Source organism: Elephas maximus, chromosome 3 (assembly GCF_024166365.1).
Source record: "Elephas maximus indicus isolate mEleMax1 chromosome 3, mEleMax1 primary haplotype, whole genome shotgun sequence".
Classification (NCBI taxonomy): Eukaryota; Metazoa; Chordata; class Mammalia; order Proboscidea; family Elephantidae; genus Elephas; species Elephas maximus.
Genome location: NC_064821.1, coordinates 48,086,367 through 48,111,817, shown reverse-complemented (window position 1 = coordinate 48,111,817; position 25,451 = coordinate 48,086,367). Strand labels below are relative to the sequence as shown.

General features: G+C 39.4%; 1 protein-coding gene across 5 annotated transcripts in view; it reads left to right on the top strand.

Annotated features, from left to right (window-relative positions):
• The window catches only part of RERE (arginine-glutamic acid dipeptide repeats), a 483,116-nt gene that overhangs the window by 118,118 nt on the left and 339,547 nt on the right, over positions 1-25,451 (top strand). Inside the window, exon 1 of one of the 5 annotated variants that reach the window (XM_049877798.1) lies at positions 15,759-16,809. The exons of the other annotated variants lie outside the window; for them this stretch is intronic. The gene's annotated coding sequence lies outside the window, so the exon portion shown is untranslated. Of the gene's footprint in view, positions 1-15,758; positions 16,810-25,451 lie in introns of those variants that run through there. 5 annotated transcript variants of the gene reach the window in all.

Sequence of the window (25,451 nt, the reverse complement as noted above, 5' to 3'; positions counted from 1 at the left end):
CAAAGTGCCGTTAAAGCGTTTAGAACCCCTGAGAGACTAGGCACAGCATGAATTCAGAACAGAGCTGTTTGGCTATTCTCACCACCGTTTCTAACTCTGTGTAAATGGACACTTTTTAAATGGTTTGCAGGAAAAAAAAATCCTGCTTAGGTTCTGCCATGTATCTGGATATAGCTGGTTAGAAAATTGAAAGTGTGTCTAAGTACAAGAGTAGCTTTATGTAACTAGACTTTAGAATTGATTTAATCTCTGACATATATGGAGTGATCTCAGAGCCACGTGATTATGAAGTAGATTTCCAAGCCGCAGTTCCCCTTAGGTTGGTCTCATTGAGGAATGGGAGAGCTGGGCTGGTACTGTAGGCCACCTCCGGTTTGTATTGTATTAGGCTTCATCAGCTCTAGCTGTCAGTGCACGTACTGTGTTAGTAGTTTCAAGTAGATATTTCTGTCTCCTGTAGAATAACCTGATTTTCCTTTGAAAGCTTCAGCAACTTGATCTTTAAAGAGCAAATGTGAATGTTAGTTGGGTTGTCTGTGTCAGCGAGGCAGGACCCCCCGGGTTCCATTCTATGCCAGGACACCTTGTTGAGGGACTTTGGACAAAACACTTAATCTGTCTAAATCTCAGCTGCCTCTTGATAAGAGGGTACTTGATAATTCAGCAACTTTTTGGGACCTTGGAAGTCTGATTAACATTTGTAAAGCTGTTTGAGAGTTCCATGAAACTCACTTGGAAAGTAAGAGGTGTAATATTAAAGATACCAGAAGTGATCATTTAAAATTTGAGACTGTAACTTTCTAATTTGACTCGACACTGAGTGAAGTTAATAGTTTGATTTCATATTCTTATTGGAGCAAGTTTTTAAAAAATTTCCTATGGAGTGTCTTATTTAATAATCTTTTTTTTTTTTTTAGGCTATTAACCACTGGGGAACACATGGCATAAATGTAGTTCAAATTAATTTTAATAAATTTCAGCAAGTTGATATATTTTTACCAGGCTTCATTGTGAGTGGAGGAGAAACTAATTTGAAATTAACAGTTGGTAATTCTGTTGAGATGCACATAAAAATTGAATTAATGAGGAAGTCTGGAATCTGGTAGCCAGTGTGTTATATGTTTATTTAAAGCCACATGGTAAGTAATGTGCATTTATTTTGCTTCCTTATTAGATGAATTTCCATCAGTCCCAATTTAAGCTTTCCTGGGTTTAGCAGATGGATCTTTATTTTCTTGTGGAAAGGGGGTTGGAGAGGAAGATTTTTAAACAAATGACTTAAAGAGAATTATTAAACTAAGGAAAATCAGGGTCAGAAATGTTTGACACGAAACAAAGCTTCTTTCTTCTGTGCATCTTTGAAACAAATGTTCAGCGTGTCTGTTATTGTAGGTTATTTCATCTGCATTTGTTAGAAGTCAGAGGTGGTTGGGATTTATATTCCTGGCAGCAGCAGAGGCAGCTCTGGGATGTGTGAACTGCTGATCATTCACGGGGATGTGCTGCCTCTTTAATATCTTGCTTGCAGATGCATTTTCTAGCTGACCAGGCTATTAAGAGCTGCCATCAATCAGGCAGCCTCCCGTTCACGCTGTCGGGAGGGAGAAGGGAGGCTGGCCAAGCAAGGACAGAGATAAAATTGAAGCCGGCATTGTGTGTTCGCGCGTGCACGCAGTGGGCAGGGGCGCGCGCGCAGCGGGCCGGGCTCCAGCCCGGGTTTTGCTGGCCGCCGTCGTGGGGAGGCTGCTCTTTCTCTCCCGGCGTCTGGGTCATAAGCATGAGGCAGTGTCGGCCCGGCTTCCCGGGCTGAAGGAGCGCTAGCCGCCGCGGACAGTAGGCGCGGGACGGAGCTGCCGCACCCCTAGCCGCGGGCCGGCCCCCGCGCGGCCACCGCCTCCCGAAGCTGCTGAGCGTGGGGAGATGCGCCCGCGCCGCGCTGCCCTGCGGCCGTCCGGGCCTCCTTTTGTTTAGCAAGTGCATTTCACGCCCCGAGCCCCGCCCGCCCTCTCGCGGTCCGCTCCCTGCCCGCGGGCACGGAGTTTGCGGGGGCCCTGCGTGCCTGGCAGCCCGGCGCCGGAGGAGGAGAACGAGGTCCGCGGGGGCAGCTCCTGCCGCCGACCGGCCGCAGGCAAGTGGCCCGGAGACCTCGGCCGGCGGCCTCGTGCTGGGAGTGGGTTGCGGGCCAGGAAGTTGGGCAAGTGTGGGTGCAGGGGCTGTCGGAGGTGAGGTGGGTGGACTGGCAGAGTTCAAGCTGACTCTAGAATGATGAACTTAGTACTAAAAATGATGACGGCTTTCCAGGAATAAGGACTAAGGCATCAGTATGTGCTGTGTCCCATTGCATTTCTGCTGGGCGTACTACTTTCTTAATTGCAGAAGCTCTGGAAACCACAATTAAATAACCGAATAGGAAACGTCTTTGGGACAGAAAAAAACTTTTTTTTTTTTTAATATGCGTATATATGTTTTTTCCTTCTCTGAAGGGAAAGTTATTGAAGATGAGCAATATATAATCCAGCAGTCGCTCTTTCATTAGGAACTTCATTGCTTACTATGGAGTAAATTTAAGTTTAAAAATATAATGAATTTGATAGGCTTGATTATAAAGTAATTTTGGGCTGCATTTAGTGACATACAATTTGCTTGTTTGACCAAAATACATTTTTTTGTTGTTGTTGGCCAGAGTAGTGAAAATGCAGTAGTAGTCTTGAAGAAGGTTACTTTAAGTTTAAATTGTTACCTTTTTTTTTTTTTTTGGTGTGAGGTAGTTGCTTCCCCGCCCCCCTTTTCTTGTTTACTCAAATCTTGTTCTCTGTTGAAGCCACGGCGGGGAGACCTGCTTGACCACTTTCTGTTTGCTGAGAAAGAAACTCATGTAATGGGTTACTTTGTTTTACTCTCAGCCTTTAAGCTGCTTTGGCGCACATGTGCCACCGCGCTCCGTGGGGCATTGTTTGGCTGGAGGCCTCCTCTGAGCCATATGGAAATTAAAAAAAAAAAAAAAAAAAAGTATATGAATGAACACAGCGGTCAACAGGGAGATTAAATTTTCCCTTTGAAATTATGTGTGCTTTAAGATGGAGACACCGAATAAAAGTTGAGGATAGAGTTGACAAAGTCCTTAAAATCTCATGCTAAAATTGAGTTCTGTTTTTTTTTTTTTTTTAAATACTGGAACTCCAAATTGAAAGTAGACATGATTTAAAACTTCACAGACGGGAACAATATCCCTGTAAGCCTGTTGATCTGTGGGCAATTAGTTCCAGAAACACAACCGGCTCTGCATTTTTGTGCCTGTGTTAGATTTGGGCTCTAAGAGGCAGTTCCTTTGAATATTTACATTGTCTAGTAAAATAACACGAGGCAGACATTTTAGATGCTTAGCAGAAACTTCAGAATAGTATGCGAGCAGCAGTTAGGAACTCGTATTTGTTTTTTTTCCAACTCTGTAATTTAGTAGCCTTTAAACTATTTTATAAAGATCTCTGGGGCCAGTGAAAGGTGGTTTTGAGTCCAGAGCACTTGAGTGCTCATTGTACTCTGGCAGGCTCTGGCGTTTGGCAGGCAGAGCTGGAAATGTTATTTGATCTGGGTGCATGATAGAATTGACTAAGATTACACTTTTTCTTTCCCGGTGGCTGTTGAGAGTGATGCATCAAGGAGCACTGTTCAGTAACACATCTAAAGACTTAGCCTATGTTCATTCACTTGGCGAAGGGTTCCAGAAAAAGGCCGTTTAGATTTTTTTTCTTGTTTTGTGGTTTTGCATTTATGAATTGAGACGAGAGCTGACGTAATGTAGCTTTACCACTTCCTTTGTGCGTGTATGTGTTTTTATAGCTTATAGGATATATTCCAGTGTACGCGGTTGTGCTTATTTCTGAAATGCTTGAGTGAATGTATGTTTTTAAACCCAGATACCATCAGCTATGTGCCAGTTTATTTTTTACATCATAGGTTTGGGGAGAGAAGAGTGTGTGATGGTGAACTCTGTCAACTTGTCAGTGAGGTTCAGTGAATTGCCTGTGTGTTATGTAGGCTAGCTTTTCATTTTAATTACTGCAACTGTGTACAGCTGTTAGGTCAGAATGCATTGGCTGCTCCTGCAGGGACGTTTTATCTTACACTGGAGGTTTCATGGACTTAGCTGGCTGTGCTGCTTAATCCCTCTCTCACCACCACCATGCTTGCTTTTTAAGCAAATGATAGAACAAAACAAGCTTTTATTTACTCATGTAGTAGTTTAGTTGCGAGAGATTTATTTTTGATTTTGAGGAAATTGGCAAACCATATAATTTATTAATAGGTATTACATTTATTGTGCTTTTCCGAGGTCATGGGGTTTTCCTTGCTATTATGTAGTCTGAGTAGCCAAAAACGAGAAAAAAAAAAAACCCAAAGGAACCATCTATTTTATAATGACATAGGAACCCAATATTTTATTAGAAAACAAAACATGAGTTCTTTTTTCACTGTTCTAGGATTAGGTGGTTAAACTCAAACACAACAATGAATGTTAGCATCAGTGGATATAACATGGGTGGAATGTTAGGTTTCCCCCTTGTCTCTTGTCTCTGTTACAATGTTATGCTGTACCAAAGCGACCCAGAGAGCTGTTGACTAACAGCAGTTTGGCTGTGGGCTGGATGATTAATAGAAGGGTTTTTAGAAATGTCTCTGTTCAGGTGCCCGCGTGGCTAACTTTAAATTTTACAATATGTTTTTGGCACCAAGTGATTGGAAAGTATTTACTTTAAAATTGAATGGATTTGAGTCTATTCAATAGGACTGTGACAAGGTCAGATTATCAGGGCTGTAAAATTGATTGTGACGTGAATGGCATGTTTTCTTAATGGTTTGATCTCCTTCCAGTCTGCCCTTGTGTGGAGGAGATACCGTCCAGAGCTGTTATCACCACCACAGGCTTCTAAGGCTGTCTACTACATTTTTAAAAAGGAGAAAAAGTAAAAGAAGCAAAGTTGTTTGAAATGTATTTATACATAAGGCTAGTGTGGTGCCTTTTTCAGAGGCCCAGATTACTGAGAGAAGAACATAGGAATAGGTTGGGGCTGGCATTGGTGGGTATCGTGTAGGAGACTGGGGTAGGGGGAGGAGGTTGGCTCAGGTTGAGATATATATAAATATGTTGTTGTTAGTTGCTGTTGAGTTGGCCCTGACTTATGGTGACTCTTACCTATAACAATGAAATGGTGCCCAGTCCTGCACCATCTTCATGAGTGCCTTCCAAACTAGGGGGTGCATCTTCTAGCACTGTATTGGACAGGCTTCTTTTGTGACCCATAGGGCTTTCACTGGCTGATTTTCACAAGTAGGTTGTGAGGCCTTGCTTCCTAGTTTGTCTTAGTCTGAAATATTTACTGAAACTTGCCCACCGTGGGTGACCCTACTGGTAATTTGAAATACTAGTGGCATAATGTCTTAGTTATCTAGTGTTCCTGTAACAGAAATACCACAAATGGATGGCATTAACAAACAAATTTATCCTCTCACAGTTTAAGAGGCTACAAGTCCAAATTAAGGACGCCAGCTCCAGGGGAAGGCTTTCTCTGTTGGTTCTTGGGGAAGATCCTTGTCATCAGTCTTCTCCTGGTCTAGGAGCTTCTCAGCTCAGAGACCCCAGGTCCAAAGGACACTCTGTACTCTTGGCGCTTCTTTCTTGGTGGTATGAGGTCCCACCCTTCTGGACTGATTCTCTCTTTTATATCTCAGAAGAGATTAACTCAAAATACAACCTAATCCTGTAGATTGAGTCCTGCCTCATTAACATAATGGCCTCTAATCCTGCCTTGTTAACGTCATAGAGGTTAGGATTTACAACACATAGGATAATCACATCAAATCACAAAATGGTAGACAACTACACAATACTGGGAATCATGGCCTAGCCAAGTTGACATATATTTTTGGGGGCCACAGTTCAATCCATGACACATAGCTTCCAGCATTATAGCAACACGAAAGCCACCTCAGTATGATAAACTGACAGATAAGTGGTAGATAATCAATCAGCCTGTCTATCTACAATGTCCCTGGGTGGTGAAAATGGTTAAGCGCTTGGCAGCTAACTCCAAGGTGGTGATTCCTGTCTGCCCAGTGGTTCCCTGGAAAAAGGCCTGGTGATCTACTTCCTTAAAGTCAGCTATTGAAAACCCTTTGGAGCACAGGTCTACTCTGATACATGGGACTGCCATGAGCTGGAATTGACTTGATGGCAACTGGCTTGGTTTTATAATAGGTTATTTATATTTACATATACACACACAAACACTTTTTTTTATATTCATAATATTTACTGATAATTACATGCCAGGTATATACTAAACAAACAAACATAGATTATCTAATTTATGCTTAGGTGGTCTAATTTATATAGATTATCTAATTTAATATATATATTTTTTATTATTGTACTTCAGATGAAGATTTACAGAACAAACTATCTTCTCATTAAACAATTAGTTCACATATAGTTTTCTGACATTGGTCACCAGCCCCGTGGCATATCAACACTCTCCCTTCTCAACCTTGGGTTCCCTATTACCAGCTTTCCTGCCCTCTCCTGGCTTCTAGTCCTTGCCCCTAGGCTGGTGTGCCCCTTTAGTCTGGCCATACTCTCAGGGTCTCTCCAGTCTTTGTCAGGCCAGTAAGTTTGATCTTTTTTTGTGAGTTAGAATTTTGTTCTACATGTTTCTCCAGCTCTGACCGGGACCCTCTATTGTGATCCCTGTCAGGGCAGTTGGTGGTGGTAGCCGGGCACCATCTAGTTGTGCTGGACTCAGTCTCGTGAAGGCCGTGGTAGTCGTGGTCCATTAGTCCTTTGGACTACTCTTTTCTTTCCCTTATGTCTTTGGCTTTCTTCATTCTCCCTTGCTCCTAATGGGGTGAGACCACTGGAGTGTCTTATCTTAGATGGCCGCTTACAGGCTCTTAAGACCCCAGGCGCTACTCACCAAAGTAGAATCTAGAACATTATAAACTATGTTATGCCAATTAAGCTGGATGTTCCTTGAGCCCATGGTCCCCACAGCCCTCAGCCCAGTAATTTGGTCCCTCAGGGATCTAATTTAATCTTTTTTATGACTCTATAAAACAACAAAAAAAGTATATATATTTTAAAAAATAAATACTTTTTTTTTTAACAACAGTTTTAGGTTTGTAGAAAAATTGAGCAGAAAGTATGGAGTTCCCATATTATTCCTCCCCCCCGCCCCCCCGCCGAATTATCAACATCTTGCCTTGGTATGGTATGTTTGTTACAGTGTTGAACCAAAATTGATACATAGTCTTTGTATTGTACCCTTCTGTGGGTTTTGACAAATGTGTAATGTCATGTATCCACCATTATAGTATCATTCAGAATGGTTTCACTGCCCTAAAAATGCCCTGTGCTCCACCTTTTCATCCTTTGCCCCCTGCCTGTCAGGAAGTTTTTTTTTTTTTTAAACTCATTGGAGAAATGGATCCTGCTTAAAACAGCTTGAGTAAAGAGAGTGCAACATTTTCTAGGAATGTGATAATTTTAAAGTTACTCATCTAGAAAATGTTTTCTCTAATTAAAAAACATTAAAACATTTAGATTGACAGCAGAGATTGCTGAATCCAAGGAAAAAATAGAGTGAAGCAGGGAAGTAGCCTAGATCCAGACAATTTTTTTTGTAAGTTTTTTTTTTTTTTAAATTGAGACCATATTTTCAGATTCCAAATATTAATGGTGAGCAGGGTTTTAGACTTGCCCTCCAAAATCTATTTAATCCATGGAAAGGAAACCCTGGTGGCATAGTGGGTAAGAGCTGCAGCTGCTGACCAAAAAGGTCAGCAGTTGGAATCCACCAGGCACTCCCTGGAAACTCTATGGAGCAGTTCTCCTCTGTCTTATAGGGTCACTATGAGTTGGAATCAACTCGACGGCAGTGGGTTTGGTTTTTTGGTTTATAGTTGACTTATGTATACATTTGTAATGAAAAGGAGTTAATTAAGCAGGAAAAATCCACATACTCTAACTCAGTTTTTAATATTATGGCATGGAACCATGCTGGTGTAATGCATCAGTTTATTTGTCATAGCATGGTGGTTAATAGCTATGTTGCCTGAGTTCTAGTTCTACCTCTTATTCACTGTGAGACCTGGGATAAGTTACTTAACCTCTTTGTGATTGTTTCCTCATACTTGAAGCGGGTAAAATGATAATACCTACCTCAGAGGGTATGCAAAATGCTTAGGGACATTCATAGCACTTAATAATAGTGAATGCTTAATAGAGTAAGCAGTAATTATGCTCTAGGTACTATGTTAGTTGCTGAAGATAGAAACAAGACTAAGTCCTTTCTCTCGTGGCACTTACATTCCAGTGGAAGAAGACAAAACAAATAAAAGGAAACGATGATTTACGAAACTTCCAAGGTTAACTTCTGGACGTGTCAGTGGTTTTTAGAAGTTTAATATTGGAAGTTCAACATTACTCTTTAAGCCATTATTTTTCTCCTCCTTGATAAAAATGTATTTCTCACACTACTAGTAGTATTTATTAGCCATTGTTAACAATTTTTTCTCACAGATGAAACAGAGGAGGAGGAGAATTTTCCTAGGAAAGAAAAAATGGAACAGGAAGGAAATGAAAGAGGGTGACTTATCAGTTTGCATGCTCAACAGTAGAAGGGGAATGTTTGAATCGTGGCCCATCCATAAAAGAAAATACTGTGCAGCCGTTAGGAGTCATTACTATGTAAAAAATATCACGTAAAGCTAAGTGGGAGAAAGTGTAGATGCTAAATGGTTCATGCAGTGTGAGTCCAGTTATACATACACCCACATGTACCCACAGAGGCTCAGGAATAGGGTTAGAAACAGATATACCAAATGTTAACAGTGGTAGTCTCTGGATGGTAGGATTGTGGATGCCTTCATTTTCTCAGTATTGTTCTCTCTTTGCAAAAATTGTTTGATCCTGGCAGGTTTAAATCTCTGTAAGTTGCAAGTAAGGAAACTGAGGCTTGGAGAGGTTAGGCAGTTCACTAGTGAGCAGTGAAGCCAGAATTCCAAGCCAAATCCTGATCCCCTGTTCTTTCTTTTAAAAGATGTTTTATTTTTGTTGTTGTTGAGAGTATGCACAGCAAAACGTACACCAATTTAAGTTTCTGCATGTACAGTTCAGTGACATTGATTACATTCCACGTGTGCAACCATTCTCAACCTCCTTTTCTAAGCTGTTCCTTTCCCATTAACATAAACTCATTGCTCGCGCCCCCCCGCCCTGTTCCTGTTTAATCTTTTGAGTTGCTGTTGTCAATTTCATTCCATATAGATAGATCTTAAAAGAGCATAATGTTCAAGGCAGACATTCTTTACTAGTTAAACTTTTGTTTGGTTTTAAGAAGACTTTAAGGGATACTTTTGGTTTAAGGTTTAAAGATACCTTAGGACAATAATCTTGGGGGTTCATCCAGCCTCCATGGTTCCAGACAGTCTAGATTCCATGAGAATTTGGAATTTTGTTCTACATTTCCCCCCATTTGATCAGGATTCTTGTATAAAATGATCCCCCTTTCTTAACTGTGAAACTTGACCACCTCTCATCCTTTAAAGTCAACCTTTATAAAAGGGCGTTCCTTCCCACTATTTGCAGCTCTGTAACCAACACCATTTTGTGACTTGTTCATTCTTACACAAGGGGAGCTCACTGTTTCAATGGAAGGAGCTTATGCTGAGGTAATCCAAGTACACATCCTAATTGGAAAAGAAAAGCCAGTGTTTCTGGACAAAAACTCCATCTACTCAAAAGGTGATGAATTTGTTCAGTGATCTTTAGTTCTATTGTGATAAATTTAGAACTATAAAAAAGTCTTTATTATGGAAATTTCTCAGTGAAGCTTTGTTTCAGAATTTAGCTTCTGAAACAAATTTTTAACAGTTTATTTACTTTATGGAAATTTTTTTTATTAAGAAAATTCAAACATTGCAAACAAGTATATAGTGAAAAATAGCTCCTTCCCACTCTCCATGGGTTAGGTAACCAATATTATTAGTTTCCTGTGTATCTTCCAGAAATTTTTATGCATATGGAAATACATATCTTAAAAATACATACAAAGGGTATTATACTACATGTACGATTCTGCTTCTGGCTTTTTTCATTCTCTGTATTTGTACTTATGAGGAGTAGATTTCAGTTACTTAACCAGGCCTCTACTGATGAACATTTTGATTTTTTAAAAACGTATTATAAGCAGTGCTGAAGAGACAGCATCTGAGTATAGTTAATTCTTTGCTCCCTTTAAATGTAGTGTACATTCCTAGATCTAGAATTGCTGGGCCTTATACTGTTTTCCTGAAAGCTCTGTTAATAAGATAAGGTAACTAGTCAAGTAAGGGTTTCTTGAAGATATTTGAAGTTTTAGGAAAAATCAAATATATTTGTTAAAAAATTAAAAACACACCCCCCAAATAAATAATATGAAGATGGACAGGTCTTTAAAAGTTCCTGTTCTTTTTTAAGCTAGTTTTTATAGTTATAAAATGTTTATAGTTTATAGCAGGAGAAATTAGGAGAAACTGTGTTAACAGTTGAGGATAACAGAATCAGGACAATAAGCAGAATGGCTTTATTAAGACTAAGGCATGCCAGACAAACCTTTTTGGTATAGCTGAAAAAAGAAATGTTGTCTGAAGGGGACACTTAGATGTTATATTTGTCCTTTTTGAGGACATCATAGAGTATGGCATTCTCCAAAAATTTTCCTTGTAAAATTAGTTTAATCATTCAACAAATATTTATTGTCTTTCTATTTTGAGCTGGGCCTGGGAATACGGAAACAAATGAGGCAGACATTGGGTCTCCCCTCATAAAAAAAACAAAAAAAACAAAAACAAACCCCAAACCCGTTGCTGCTGAGTCGATTCCGACTCATAGCGACCCTATAGGACAGAGTAGAACTGCCCCACAGAGTTTCCAAGGAGCGCCTGGTGGATTCAAACTGCTGACCTTTTGGTTAGCAGCCGTAGCACTTAACCATGACACCACCAGGGTTTCCATCTCTCCTCCTAGATAGGAAATATATATGAAAGAGGAAGAAATTGAAGATGGGAAGCTTGGCTTGAGAGACAGAGGGCCTGAAAGGTAATGCAATATTAAAGGGATAGAGGGAGATGAGAGCTTCAGAGAGGGATCGTCAGTATGTTCTAGATCCTGGGTTAGAGAATGGGAATTGAAGACACACATAAACACCGTTTATTCAAATAGGAGTCAGTTAAACCTCTGAGCATTTAGCAAGAGCAGAGTACCTAGGAGGTGGAGATGCCCGGTGATGTGTAGAAGCTGGTTTGTAGAGGACTAGAAAGTGTTGAGAAGTTTTTCAGTGAGAGAAGGAATAGCAGCAGTAGTGTAGCTAGAAGAGGCTGCTGGGTTCATGGCAATGACATTCTGTAGGTAGGATTTTACGTTTTTAATCTGACATCTGTGTTCAGGTTTTTGGGATAAAATGAGGTAATAGATGTGAGCCACTTTTGAAAGTAGAAATTTTAAACTTTATTCATCAGAATTAGCTGTGAAGGTTTTTAAAGATTATAGTAGGTGAATATGGGAAGTTCTTTATAAAAATTAAAGTATTTCTGCCACTAAAGATTTGAAATAATCACTTCATTCTAAAAATGAACGATTAGATCTGTTTCTCACGTCTTGTTTTCCACAGAGTGAATTAGCTTTTGTAGCTGTGGTTTTAAAAAAGGGTCGGTTTATATGTGGCTGCTGAGCTTCAAAGGAACAAAAAGAGTGAATATACTGTGCAGCTGAAAAATTGCTTGAGTCAAAAGCCTCCAGATGGTGTGTACTGCTGTGTTCACAGCTGTATTTACTGCTAGCTCACCAGATTATCTACTAATAACTTAAAAACAGCTGGTTAGAAACAGTGGTGTATTCAGGTCTCTGCTGGTTTTGAACCTCAGCAGCAGTAGCAACCTTACTTGTATGCCTTTTTGTAAAATGCCAGTTGAAATTACATATTTCCTTTTGCACTGCCTTCGAATTTCTTAGTTGGGCCAATTTATAGTTTGCATAACCAACCAGAGTGCTCACATACAGAGGCAGATAGGTTTTTTTTTTTAATGTGGACTTCTCTCAGCGGTAAGATTGGAGAAAGGCTATCGATTTATCTCTTAAAAATGATTTTGTTGTTCTACTCACTAACCATTTATCATTTTAAATGACATATAGTTATCATTTAAAATATGTGTAGTTGGTGCATTGGACGTATCTAATATTATATGGTGAACCTTCTGTATTTTTTTTATTTCACCAAAACAACAAAAGTCCTTCAGTACCTAACTCTGTGTATATTTGATCCACCTACTCAGGGAGTCTCTTTTCTTTCGTAGGCTGTGCTCTTTCCACAGAATGTGAATCTAACATGAATAGGTAAGGGGAAAGGTTCTATAATGGAATGTTCAGCTTTCCCAAGATACTGAATGATAACAAATGCTAGATATTCATGGAAGGAACTATGGCAATTGGTATTTACTCTTAAGTTGGGTCAGGAGCAGTTTGAGCTTTTTATGTTTGGATGGAAAGGAAGAACAACAAGTGCTGAAAAATGTAATGGCTAAAGCAGTCTGGATTTTTGGGGGAAAGTTTTTTTCAGTTTTGCTAACAGATTTAAGTTTATTGCACAAACATCTATTATTGGATAAGTAATATTTTGTTGTATGTCATGTTTTTATTTTTATTTTTTAGTGCTCATTTCTTGTCACCTATGTTGAAATTTTGGTTGTCCCTACTATTTGCCATAGATAGGAGAAATGAGGACCATGAATTTTACATATTGTATGTGCTTCATTCTTGATTCTTTAGGGGGAGGGCATAAAGGCATAAAACTTAAAAGGAATGATATAATCTGATTAGACTTTTTAAAAAGTGGGCATAATTCTGGTACAATGATGTTAGGCTGTGGTTCATGTGAAATGTAGTAGTAGTAATTTTTTTAGCAGTTGGATGCAAATGTTATTTTCCTCGTTTTACAAAAAGATTTCATTATGCGAGGGAAAGAAATACTTTGAATTTTTAGAAGTATAGGTACTGCCAAGATCCTTATTTCCTAGGTATTTATAGATTTGCATTAATTTCTTTATTTACTGAAGAACCGTTTATTGAATGGCACTCAGAAATGAGGAAGATTTGTTCCTGTGTTTGGAGCTTATTGTAGCTAATAATAATTACAACAGTGAACATTCGAATGCTTATGAGATCAGGTTAGAACTGCTTTCTGGCTGTGCTTATTTAGAGCATTTTGACTCTCTATTTATCCAGTACTAGTTACTTAATATTAGAGTTTATAACATCAGCCTGACTGCTGCTCAATAATTACCCAAAGCCTTAGGTATGAAGACTATTTCACTAGGCTCTCCTGGTAGTTATGCAGCTCCTTATTTCCGTTGTCAGGGGTCCTTTATTAGAGACTTATTTCTTTTAATATTGATGCAAACTATGGTCCTTCTTCCCAGAACAGAGTTTGCGACATTTGGGCACATATCTACAATTGCTGATGGCTTATGGACTCCCTGAAGCCCATCCGTATACCTCTCATTAAGAGCTCCTGTTAAAGTAAACCCTACATTTGTGTTTGAATTACCAGAAAGACTTTGCATTTCTTACTTTTGGGAGATTTGCTTTACTTGAATTACCTTGTTCTGAGGCCGGTGACCTATATGGAGCCTTGTGGAACGCACTGTTAGGTGTACTGAATGGCTTTATAAAGGTGTTCCCGAGGATGCTCTTTTTGATGTCAGACTGCTCTCTTTATGGGGGCCTCGAGGAGAAAATTTGCTCAAGTATTAGTACCAGAAAGAGCTGGCCTCTTCCTGAGCATGTGGTTTGTTTTTAACTTAAGGATTTAGAATTCTTTAACTGAGAAAATTTCCTTTGAGCTATTTGCTTGTAAAATGTTGGCCGTATCTAACCAAAGGTATAAAGTGAAATTGTATACATATATGTACGTTTTATGTCCCACATCACTCATGGTTTCACCTTCTTCAAACCCCCTCCGCCACCCCTGTAATTTTCCTTTGTCCCAAGAAAAGAGACACAATATAGTAGAGTACAGGCTCTGCTGCTGGACTAGCTTTGTGACCCAAGGAAACTTCCTTCTCTCGGGTGTCCTCAGGGTCCCCTTCTGTAAATTGTTCCTCCTTCGTGGGCTGCTGTGAGGGTAAATGGAAAGCTCTTAGAGCAGTAGCTGGTATAGGTAAGTGCTGAAGATGTCTTAGTTATTGCTATTATCTCAGTTACCTCATCTATTTTAAAATTTATTTTCTTTCATATTGTATGTGTTCAATAAGCTGCCTTAAGTCTCCCCCATCCCAGTTTTTGCTTGTTTTTACAAAAGTTTGTGCCTGAAGACAGCCATTACAGAAATAATGTAGGAGAATAAATTCTGGACACGTAGAGTAGAAGGTGATCAATAGCTTATCAGAGAGAGTGAGCTTTTCCAGAGTGAAATGGTGATTATGCTTCTGTTTGCAGGTGGCTTTACACCTACCAAACAGCATTCTCACATTTGGTCCTCACAGGTACCTTACTGTGGAGGCAAAGCAGGTGCTAGCTTCCCAGGTTACAAACCAAGAGAGCCAATGCTAAAGAAGGTAATTGACTTGCCCGCTTTCATAGTTTTCATTTTGGAAGTGTCCTGGTGGTGCAGTGGGTGAGTGCTCAGCTGGGAACCAAAAGACTGGTGTTTTGAACCCACTAGTTGCTCGTGGGAGAAAGATGTGGCAGTCTGCTTCCATAAAGACTTACAGCCTTGGAAACTCTATTGGGCAGTTCTAACCTGCCCTATAGGATCTTACTATGTATGAGACAGAGTCAACTTGATGACGATGGGCTTTTTTTTTTCTTTTTTAAATGGGTTGAGTCTTGTAGTAGCCATGTTTTATGACGTCGACACCCATCGTTCCTTCCGTGAATACCTTAATTTTGTCAGTTCACTCTTCTAATCCCTTTGCTTAGAGGAATATAATCTTTATTTTTAGTCTTTGTTGGAGTAGTATTTTAAACCAAAAACCAAACCCGTTGCCCTGGAGTTGATTTGGACACTTCTTACGTTTTGACCTATGTCACAGAAGCTGAAACTTCCATGTGGTGAAATTACTGATTTTGTCTTTCATGTCTCAGGGAAAAAATTCAGAGCTTATGAATTCTTTGGCCTGCTGATTAGGTTTGAAGTACAGAATTTCTGTGAAGTATTATAACTAAGTAATGTGACATTACCTGAATTAGTACTTAGGACATTTTATCCTTTTATTTTGGTCCAGGTACGAGTGTCAGTGATAGATTGTAGGAGTTATTTGTGGCTATCTACAGATTGTTTCTTTTCTTAGTCAAGTTGATTTGAGTGTGTCTTCATTAAAACCCCAAAACATTCCCCCCAACCCAACCTAAGCTCTACCCTTCATCCTGAAAGACTTGCAGATACTTAGGAAGTTTATAAGTCATCAAAACATACTGTATTTGCTCCATTTTCCATTGAAATTTTAACCAAAAAAAAAAAAAGTTTTTTTGCTTCCTGATAGTAAAACTGTTCCTTTGAGATTGAGTTTAGAATAGATTTTTTTTAAAAAAGTCTTTATTGTGATGTACTTCTTATACTATACAATTTATCTGTTAAAATTATACACTTCAGTGGTTTTAGTATATTCCCAGAGTTGTACAACCATCACCAAAATATAATTAGAATAGATTTTTATACGACAGTTCCTGCTGATTAATTGAATACTCCTAGGTAATCATTTATGGGTAAGTTTGGACTTCTGTCAGTAAGAATGTAACTAAACTGAATACTTCACTACTACCATATGTAATTGGCTTAAGGCATTCAAACCCAGCTTTTGTTTACAGAGGTCTGTCTCCCTAAGGGAGTTAACTTACAACCCATAGTTATTAAATTCTTCGGAGACTGATGACTCCCTTCAAGGTATAATAAAGCAATTAGGAATAAGATGTGCAAATAGGATGTAGTCTCTTTCAACATACTGTCTGGAGAAATTGCAACTTTCCCAGAGCATTGCTTTTACAATTCTTGCGTATTGAAAATATGTTAGACACTTGCCATTTTAAGCAGTTGTTGTTGAAGAATCCATTTGTTAATAGAAATACAGCCAGCCTTTATCTCTCGGAGTAGGGAAATTTCTTAGTTTTGGTTCCCAGTTCGTTCATAAAATTCCAGTGGGCCCCAAAGGCTACTGGGCAGGCATACTTTATTTTCCTAGTCCATTCACTTGCCTTCTCTCCTAGATGACTCTCATACTTTCCCCTTTTATACTTCCTCCTCTGTTCTCCTGCTCTATTTCCTGTGGAGTCCCACCACCATCTCTACCAATCTTCCTGCCTGCTAGGATGTAGATGAGTTGTACATGGCACTGTCCAAGGCCAGACCCTCCAATCCAAGTCTCCATCCCCTGCTCTCTGGAATAGTAATTCTGGACTCTTGTATTGTTATTGTTTCATTTTCTACTGGATCACTCTCAACAGCATACAAACACACTCCCATCTTAAAACAAATACAAAGCCAAAATCCCTTTTTTGTGACCCTACTCCTTCTGCCAGCTATTGTCTATTTTTTTGTTCCCTTTTGCAGCAAAACTTCTCAACAAGAGTTTTCTATACTTCAGGTCTCCAGTTCTCATCTCTTCTCTGAAATCCATACCATTTTAAGATGTTTGCTCCTATTGCCTCAGGGAAACTGCTGTTGTGAAGATCACTAAGGCCTCTGCACTGGCTCTTCTCTGCCTTGAAGATGTTTTCCCCAGGTATCTGTGTGGCCCACTCGCCCACTTTCAAGTCCCAGTGAGGGCTCCCTTGACCCTCAGTCTCTGCTTTGAATTCCACTTACTCTCTTCTTTTTTTCTCCCTAGAGTACTTGTCATCTCACATACTACGTATTTATTTTTGTTATTGTCTTGTGCCTCTCATTAGACTGTAAACCCTTGAAGGGCAATGATTCTTGATTATTTGTTTCACTAATGTCTCTCTAGCAAGTAGAAAAGTAACTGCTACGTAATTTAAAAAAAAAAAAAGTCATTGCCATTGAGTTGATGCCAACTCACAGTGACCCTATAGGATAGAGAACTGGCCCATAGGGTTCCCAAGGAGTGGCTGGTGGATTTGGACTGCCAACCTTTTGGTTAGCAGCCAAGCTCTTAACCATTGAATCATCAGGGCTCATAGTAACCAGAAACACCAAACCCATTGCCATCAAGTTGATTCCAACTCATAGTGATCCTATAGGGCACAGTAGAACTGCTCCACAGGGTTTCCAAGGAATGCCAGGTGGATTTGAACTGCGAGCCTTTGGTTAGCAGCCAAACTCTTAACCACTATGCCGCCAGAATTTCCATAAGGTTTCTAAGGCTGTAAATCTTTGGGAAAGGAGACTGCCACATTTTATCCTGTGGAGTGGCTGGTAGATTTGAACCACTGATCTTTGGGTTAGCATCCAAGCGCTTTAACCACTGTTTCACAAAGGCTCCTTGGATGTCTAATAAGCATCTAAAAATTAACAAGTCTGAAATAGAACTTCTGATGATTTCCCCTAAGCACAGACAGTCGTGGGGTTTTTGTTTTTAACTTCCTCAGCTTGTAGGATTTTACTTGGCACCTTTTTACTTTGGTGCATAAATTGTACCACCTGGAATGTCATAGGAGCAATCTTAGATTATGTAAACGGGCTTCATCTGGCACCTCTAAAGCAGTTACTTTTTTGAGCATTGAAAAAATTCTGAGCAGTACTGTACCAATGAAAAAAGTCAGTGTTCGTTATTTAGGTCACTTTAATAACTTTTTTCTTTTGATTCCTTAAAAAAAAAAAAAAAAAATTACCATTTCCTTTTTTTGATGACTGGGATTATGATTTTATCATTCACATTTGGAAAATAGGGATATTTGGTATTGAAACTCGGATTAAAAAAAAAAATCTTCCATACTATGTACTTAGTAAATATAAAGGACTTCTCAGAAACCCCTTCTAACTGTTGTGTAGTTAAGGGGCCCTGGTGGCACAGTGGTTAAGTACTCGGCTGCTCTGTTGCTAACCAAAAGGTTGGTGGTTTGAGCCCATCAGCAGCTCTGCAGGGAGAAATATGTGGCAGTCTGCTTCTGTAAAGATTTACGGCCTTGGAAACCTTATGGGGCAATTCTCCTCTATCCTGTAGGGTCACTATGAGGCGATAACAATGGGTTTTTTGTTTAGTTGTGTAGCTAAAAGTTTCTGTCTATGGGAGAGTCCATTTAGCCCTCCTAAAATCTAAACTTGGTGTGTAGGCTCTTTAGCAAGACATGGAGTAATAGCACCTCCTCTGTTATGGCCACACAGTTTCGTAAGAATTGAGGTGCTACAGCTACTGACCGCGAAAGGTTTTCAGTCACCTCATATGCCTGTTAAAGTTGGACAGTGAATAAGGAAGACTGAAAAAGAATTGATAACCTTTGAATTATGGTGTTGGTGAAGAATATTGAATATACCATGGACTGCCAGAAGAACGAACAGGTCTGTCTTGGAAGAAGTACAGCCAGAATGCTACTTAGAAATGAGAATGGCGAGACTTCGTCTCACTTACTTTGGATGTGTTACCAGGAGAAATCAGTCCTTGGAGAAAGACATCATGCTTGGTAAAGTAGAAAGTCAGTGAAATAGAGGGAGATTCTCAATGAGATGGATTGACAAAGTGGCTGCGACAAGGAGCTCAAGCATAGCAATGATTGTGAGGATGGCGTAGGACCGGGCAGTGTTCTGTTCTGTTGTATATAGGTTTGTTATGACTCAGAACCAACCCGACGGCACTTAACAACAACAGTGATAGTGCCAGGAATTACATGTTGAAATTGATATTCTTTTGGTAAATAAGCCATTTCCAGCTTCTTGGTGGATGAATTTGATTTAACTGAGAATAGTTTGTAAATTATTACATTAATTCATCTGGATTGTGCTGAATCTGAAACTGTAGAAAAAGAAATTGGCTTGCATTTTTACTGTTAGTAGAGGACCTGGTTTGCACATGTAGGGGTTTTTGCCTCCTTACTTTTCATCTTCTAATTCTTCTTCTTCTAAGATTAAAATAAAATATTATGTATTGACATATACTACCCAGGTTCTCTGTAATTAATTAACTTTAATTTCTTGTAACTTCTATAACACTCATTTGAAAAAATAATTGATGGAAAATTTATTCTGGTTTTTGGAGTAATAGAACTGCAGATAAAAACGTAGTGAGAAGCCAATAAGCTAGATTTATAGTTCTTTAAATTTATTAGTTGCCATCTGAAGAGGATTAGTAAAAAAAGGACCAATATAGTCTTTAATTGGAAACTGATTGCTTAAATTGAAAGCATCTGTGAATTATGATTTTGAACTCAGGAGGTTAACTCTTAGTACTGGACTAGTGAAGGGGTTTCTGATCCAACTCTGGCATTTAACTTCAGGAGATGACCAACTTGTGTTCCCTGTTAACTTCTGTTGCAGGAAAAATAACTGTGATACAAAGAAAGACCTTGGCATATAATAGGAGGAGGGCTGGATGGTATCAGGCTTTTTTTTTATTTGGTGTTTTGGTCAAGAGTATCTTCTTTTGGAGCCACTTTGATTATTTAACCCAGTACTTTTGAATTTATCTCTTAATTCATCATTTTTTTTCCTTTTATTTAAATCCCTAGTTGAGAAATGTTGATTTTAAGTTCCTTTTTTTAAAAATTTTTTTTCTTTCTTTCTTTTTTTTTCCCCTATATCTCTGACACCTAGTGCTAACGCAACAATTTCATAAGCTTCTACATTTCATCATTAAATCTGTGGTGTGAGTAGAAGGTCGAGCTTTTTGTGTATGCCCAGGCCAGGAACTTTTTAAATGAGAAATTATTCCTTGTTTTATGACCCCGGCTTGATACTGACTTGTCCAGCAAAATTAGCCTGTAATTAAAACGAAGTTTTAATATACCCAATGCGTTATTTGGTGGATTGATTCCTTAAAAGTATATCTGGTCACTGAAGTATTCTTTAAAATGAAGACTTTGGCAGTGGTGCCATGAAAAAATTAACTTGTGCCTTTAGCACAACTGTGATGGAAATTTTATTTAGTACCTGTCTTTTATTATTGCTGGCATCCTCTTAGCGGAAACCCTGGTGGCATAGTGGTTAAGTGCTACAGCTGCTAACCAAGAGGATGGCAGTTCGAATCCGCCAGGTGCTCCTTGGAAACTCTATGGGGCAGTTCTACTCTGTCGTATAGGCTCGCTATGAGTCGGAATCCACTCAATGCCAGTGGGTTTGGTTTTTTGGTTTGATCCTCTTAGCATTCTAATGTGATGTGATGTTTTAATGCCAAAGGTAAAAAAGTGAAAAAGCTAGCTTTGGCAGGGGTGGGAGGTGGGGGGTACACCAAACCCATAGCCGTTGATTCCATTCTGACTCAGAGCAACCCTGTAGGACAGAGTAGAGTTGCCCCATGCGGTTTCGAAGGAGCACCTGGTGGATTCAAACTGTTGATCTTTTGGTTACCAGACATACCTCTTAACCACTGTGCTGCTGGGGTTTCCAAAAACTAGCTTGTTACCTGTTAAATACTGTTGTTAATCTGGATTTGAAGGAGGGCCTGTGGAGTAAGTTTTTAAAATTAAGATTAGGTTGTATAGCCCCCAGGGAGTTGGTAGTTGGGGTTTTTTTTTTTTTTTTTTAAAAGAAGATAGGTAGTTACAGTTTATAATTTCTGCCAGGAATGAATGTCTTCTAGGTTTTATACCTTTATATGGTATTCTGCCAAAAGCATCACTATTAACTCTGGTGGACCATTTTCCCTGAGACGGTCTGCAGTAGAGATAGTTTGTACAGTTTTGTGTCACTGAAGAGGTTTGTGGATAGATTCCCCCCCGCCCCCCGCCAACGTTATGCATTGAATTGTGTCCTCCCAAAATATATGTTGTAAATCCTGATCCTTATACCTATGGATATACTCCCATTTGGTAATAGAATTTTCTTTGTTGCGTTAATGTGGCTATATCAGTGTAGGGTGTGTTTTAAGCCAATCACTTGAGATATAAAAGAGCAGATTAGGCACAGAAGAAAACAGACATGGGGGGAAGACTACAAACCCAGGAACTCCCAGGGATGGCCAGCTAGAGAAGTAGAGTCAAGGATTTTCCCCCAAAGCCAACAGAGAGTCTTCCTCTAGAGCTGGTGCCCTGAATTTGGACTTCTAGTTACCCAAGTAAAGAAATTTCTGCTCATTAAAGCCACTCCCTAAGAAATTACAACACTTCTCTTTAGTAGGGTCCAGCAATTTAATTTCTTTAGTCCTCAAGAATAGATCTCAAGAATAGATTTGACACATTGAACACTAACGACTGAAGTCCAGATGAGTTGTGGAATGACATCAAGGACATCATACCTGAAAAAAGCAAGAAGCCATTAAAAAGACAGGAAAGAAAGAAAAGACCAAAATGGATCTCAGAAGAGACTCTGAAACTTGCTTTTGAATGCCGAGCAGCTAAAGCAAAAGAAGAAATGATGAAGTAATAGAAGTGAGCCGAAGATTTCAAAGGGTGGCTTGAGAAGAGAAAGTAGAGTATGACAATGACATGTGCACAGAGCTGGTGATAGAAAATCAAAAGGAAAGACCACGCTCTGCATTTCTCAAGCTGAAAGAACTGAAGAAAAAATTCAAGCCTCGAGTTGCAGTAGTGAAGAATTCTATGGGGAAAATATTAAATGACTCAGGAGGCATCAAAAGGAGATGGAAGAAATATACAGAGTCATTATACCAAAAAGAACTGGTTAACATTCAACCATTTCAAGAGGTAGCACATGATCAGGAACTGATGGTGCTGAAGGAAGAAGTCAAGGCTCCATTGAAGGCATTGGTGAAAAACAAGGCTACAGGAATTGACGGAATATCAATTGAGATGTTTTAACAAACAGATGCAGTGCTGGAAGTGCTCACTCATCTATGCCAAGAAATTTGGAAGACAGCTTCCTGGCCAGCTGACTGGCAGAGATCCATATTTACACCTATTCCCAGGAAAGGTGAACCAACCGAATGTGAAAATTATCACAGTGTCATTAATATCACATAGAAGCAAAAGTTTGCTTAATATCACATGGAAGCAAAATTTTGCTGAAGATCATTCAAAAGTGGCTACAGCAGTATATCGGCAGGAAACTGCCAGAAATTAAGGTCAGATTCAGACATGGAACCAGGGATATCATTGCTGATGTCAGATGGATCCTGGCTGAAAGCGGAGAATACCAGAAGGATGTTTGCCTGTGTTTTATTGACTATGCAAAGATGTTCGACTGTGTGGATCATAACAAATTATGGATAACATTGCGAAGGATGAAAATTCCAGAACACCTTCAGTTGTACTCATGAGGAACTTGTACATCGATAAAGAGGCAGTCGTTCAAACAGAACAAGGGAATTACCGAGTAGTTTAAAGTCAGGAAAGATGTGCGTCAGGGTTGTATCCTTTCACCATGCTTAATTCAGTCTGTATGCTGAGCAAATAATTTGAGAAGCTGGACTATATAGAGAAAAACGGGACATTAGGATTGGAGGAAGACTCATTAACAACCTGCGTTTTGCAGATGACACAACCTTTCTTGCTGAAGGTGAAGAGGACTTGAAGCACTTACTGATGAAGATCAGAGACCACAGCCTTCAGTATGAATTACACCTCAACATTAAAAAAAAAAAAAGAAATCCTCGCAACTGGACCAGTAAGCCACATCATGATAAACAGAGAAAGGATCGAGGTTGTCAGGGATTTTATTTTACTTGGATCCACAGTCAACAGCCATGGGAGCCCAAAACCCAGTGCCGTCGAGTTGATTCCAACTCACAGCAACCCTATAGGACAGAGTAGAACTGCCCCATAGAGTTTCCAAGGAGCGCCTGGCAGATTTGAACTGCTGACCCTCTGGTTGGCAGCCGTAGCGCTTAACCACTATGCCATCAGGGTTTCCAGCCATGGAAGCGGTAGTCAGGAAATCAAAAGACACATTGCATTGGGCAAATCTGCTGCAAAGGACCTCTTTAAAGTGTTGAAAAGCAAAGATGTCACCTTGAAGACTAAGGTGTGCCTGACCCAAGCCATGATATTTTCAGTCTCATCATATGCATGCAAAAGCTGAACAATGAATAAGGAAGATCGAAGAAGAATTGACGCCTTTGAATTGTGGTGTTGGTGAAGAATACTGAATATACCATGGACTGCCAAAGAAAGAACAAATCTGTCTTGGAAGAAGTACAACCAGGATGCTCCTTAGAAGCAAGGATGGCGAGACTGCGTCTTACGTACTTTGGACGTGTTGTCAGGAGGGATCATGTTCTCTCTGGAGAAGGGCATTATGTTTGGTAAAGTAGAGGGTCAGCAGAAAAGAGGAAGACCCTCAATGAGATGGCTTGACACAGTGGCTGCACAATGGGCTCAAGCATAATAACCATTGTGAGGATGTGCAGGACTGGGCAGTGTTTCTTTCTGTGGTACATGGGGTCGCTATGAGTTGGAACCGACTCGATGGCACCTAACGACGACAGCCCTTAAGTAGAATCGTTAGATCTAAATAGTGCCCTTTGGTGCAACTCTTCAGCAGAGAGTTAGGGAAAAAGTAAAGAGTCTGGAGACAGGAATAGCATGAAAAAGGAAAAACTAGGGTATGAAGGCACATTTGTGATATTGAATTGTAGAATGCCTGGAAAAAATGGTGGAGGGAGGTAGGAGATGCTACTTGGCTTTTGTGGACCCCCATATTCTGCTTCTGCTTTAATGTTGTAGTTTTGGTGTTCTTAATTTGACACGTATTTGGGACTTAAAATATTGACAATTGATAACATTTTGTTCTGTTTGGTTTAAGTTAGTTGAAGATGGGTTATTCATAATCATACAGTGTTTGGCTGAGTTCCATCCGTTTTTTTTATTCTTTGAAAGTGAAGAATCTGAGGTGTGGAGTTGGTAAATAACTAAACCCAGTGTCTGACTGAGGGTCTTTGACCCTCAAACCAGCACTCATTCTACCAGTTCATAGCACTGAGTAGTTTTATTTCTCACTTTTGAATCTGTTACCTTCCTGAGACTCAGATTCTTGATTGCTCTTTGGATTGAATTAAGGAGTGCAAAAGAATCATTTGTCATTTCTAATAAAGGCTTGGCTGAAAAACCTAATTGTGTCTGGTGTACCTGTGAAATATAAGTCTTTCCTTTTTTTTTTTTTAAATAGGGCATTATATTAGTTAAAAAAAATTTGTTTTAGGTGAAAGTTTACAACTTAAGTTAATTTCTCATACAAAAATTTATACACGTGTTGTTATGTGATACTAGTTGCGATCCCTGTAATGTGACAGCACACTTCCCTTTCCACCCCGGGTTTCCCCTGTCCATCTAACCAGCTCTGTTATTTCTTGATTGTCTAAATTTTATTCTGGGTTATATTACCAGAGCTTTCTGTGCTTCACATTCCTGGATATAGAGACCTTAGTGAGTTAGTCCAGTTATCTTTATTTTGTAGATAACATTAATTTTCATCATCCCAGTGTTGTAAGGCTTTGGTCTTATTGTCATTATCTAATGGACATTTTGACTTGGATGAAACCAGAAGATATAAAACAGCACAGGGTCACAGTCATGTTGAAAAAGTTTATCCTGGGTAATACTCAATTGGACAGATTATTAAAGTTTATATTGGATAATACTCAGTTGGACAGATTATTAAAGGCAGTACAAAAAAATGCACAAAGGGAAGTTTCGCTTAAACAACAAAAACAAAAAGAAACTACCTACTTTGCATATTGTTTTCATAATGCCGTAGAACAGAAACTCATTGTATGACTTACGAAGAAAATTCAAAGACTGTGCTGTTGATAGCAAGATTTGTGTTGAAACGTGAAGAATTTATTGTATCATTCCATAAATGCCATAAAGGAAATGAGATGTAATTTAGTTGTTTGCAATTATTAATCATGAAATTATGAAGAATACAGAGCACTACTTTGTTATAGGCAGCCTGTAGTATAAAGAAAAGAACAAGCCCCCATTTTACCCATGAATAAACAGTCTTAATCTCATGATAACAGAGCTACAGTACAGGGGAAGAGCCCGGGGGTGAGGAAGGCAGAAATCTTTGTCATCAGCCAAAACAGACTGAGATTCAGAGTAAAAGAGACTGGTGATCAGAATAAGCCTGAAGTCTCATTTGTTGTTGCTGTTAGTTGCCTCTGCCTCATAGTGACCCAGTGTTCAACAGAACGAAAAGTCGTCCAGCCCTGTGCTGTCTTCATGATCATTGGTTTGCTTGAGCCCATTATTATGGCCACTGTCTATTTTGAGTGCCTTCCAACCTAGGGGGCTCATCTTAGAGTACTACATTGAAGTATATCCTGTTGTGATCCATAGGGTTTCTTTAGCTAACGTT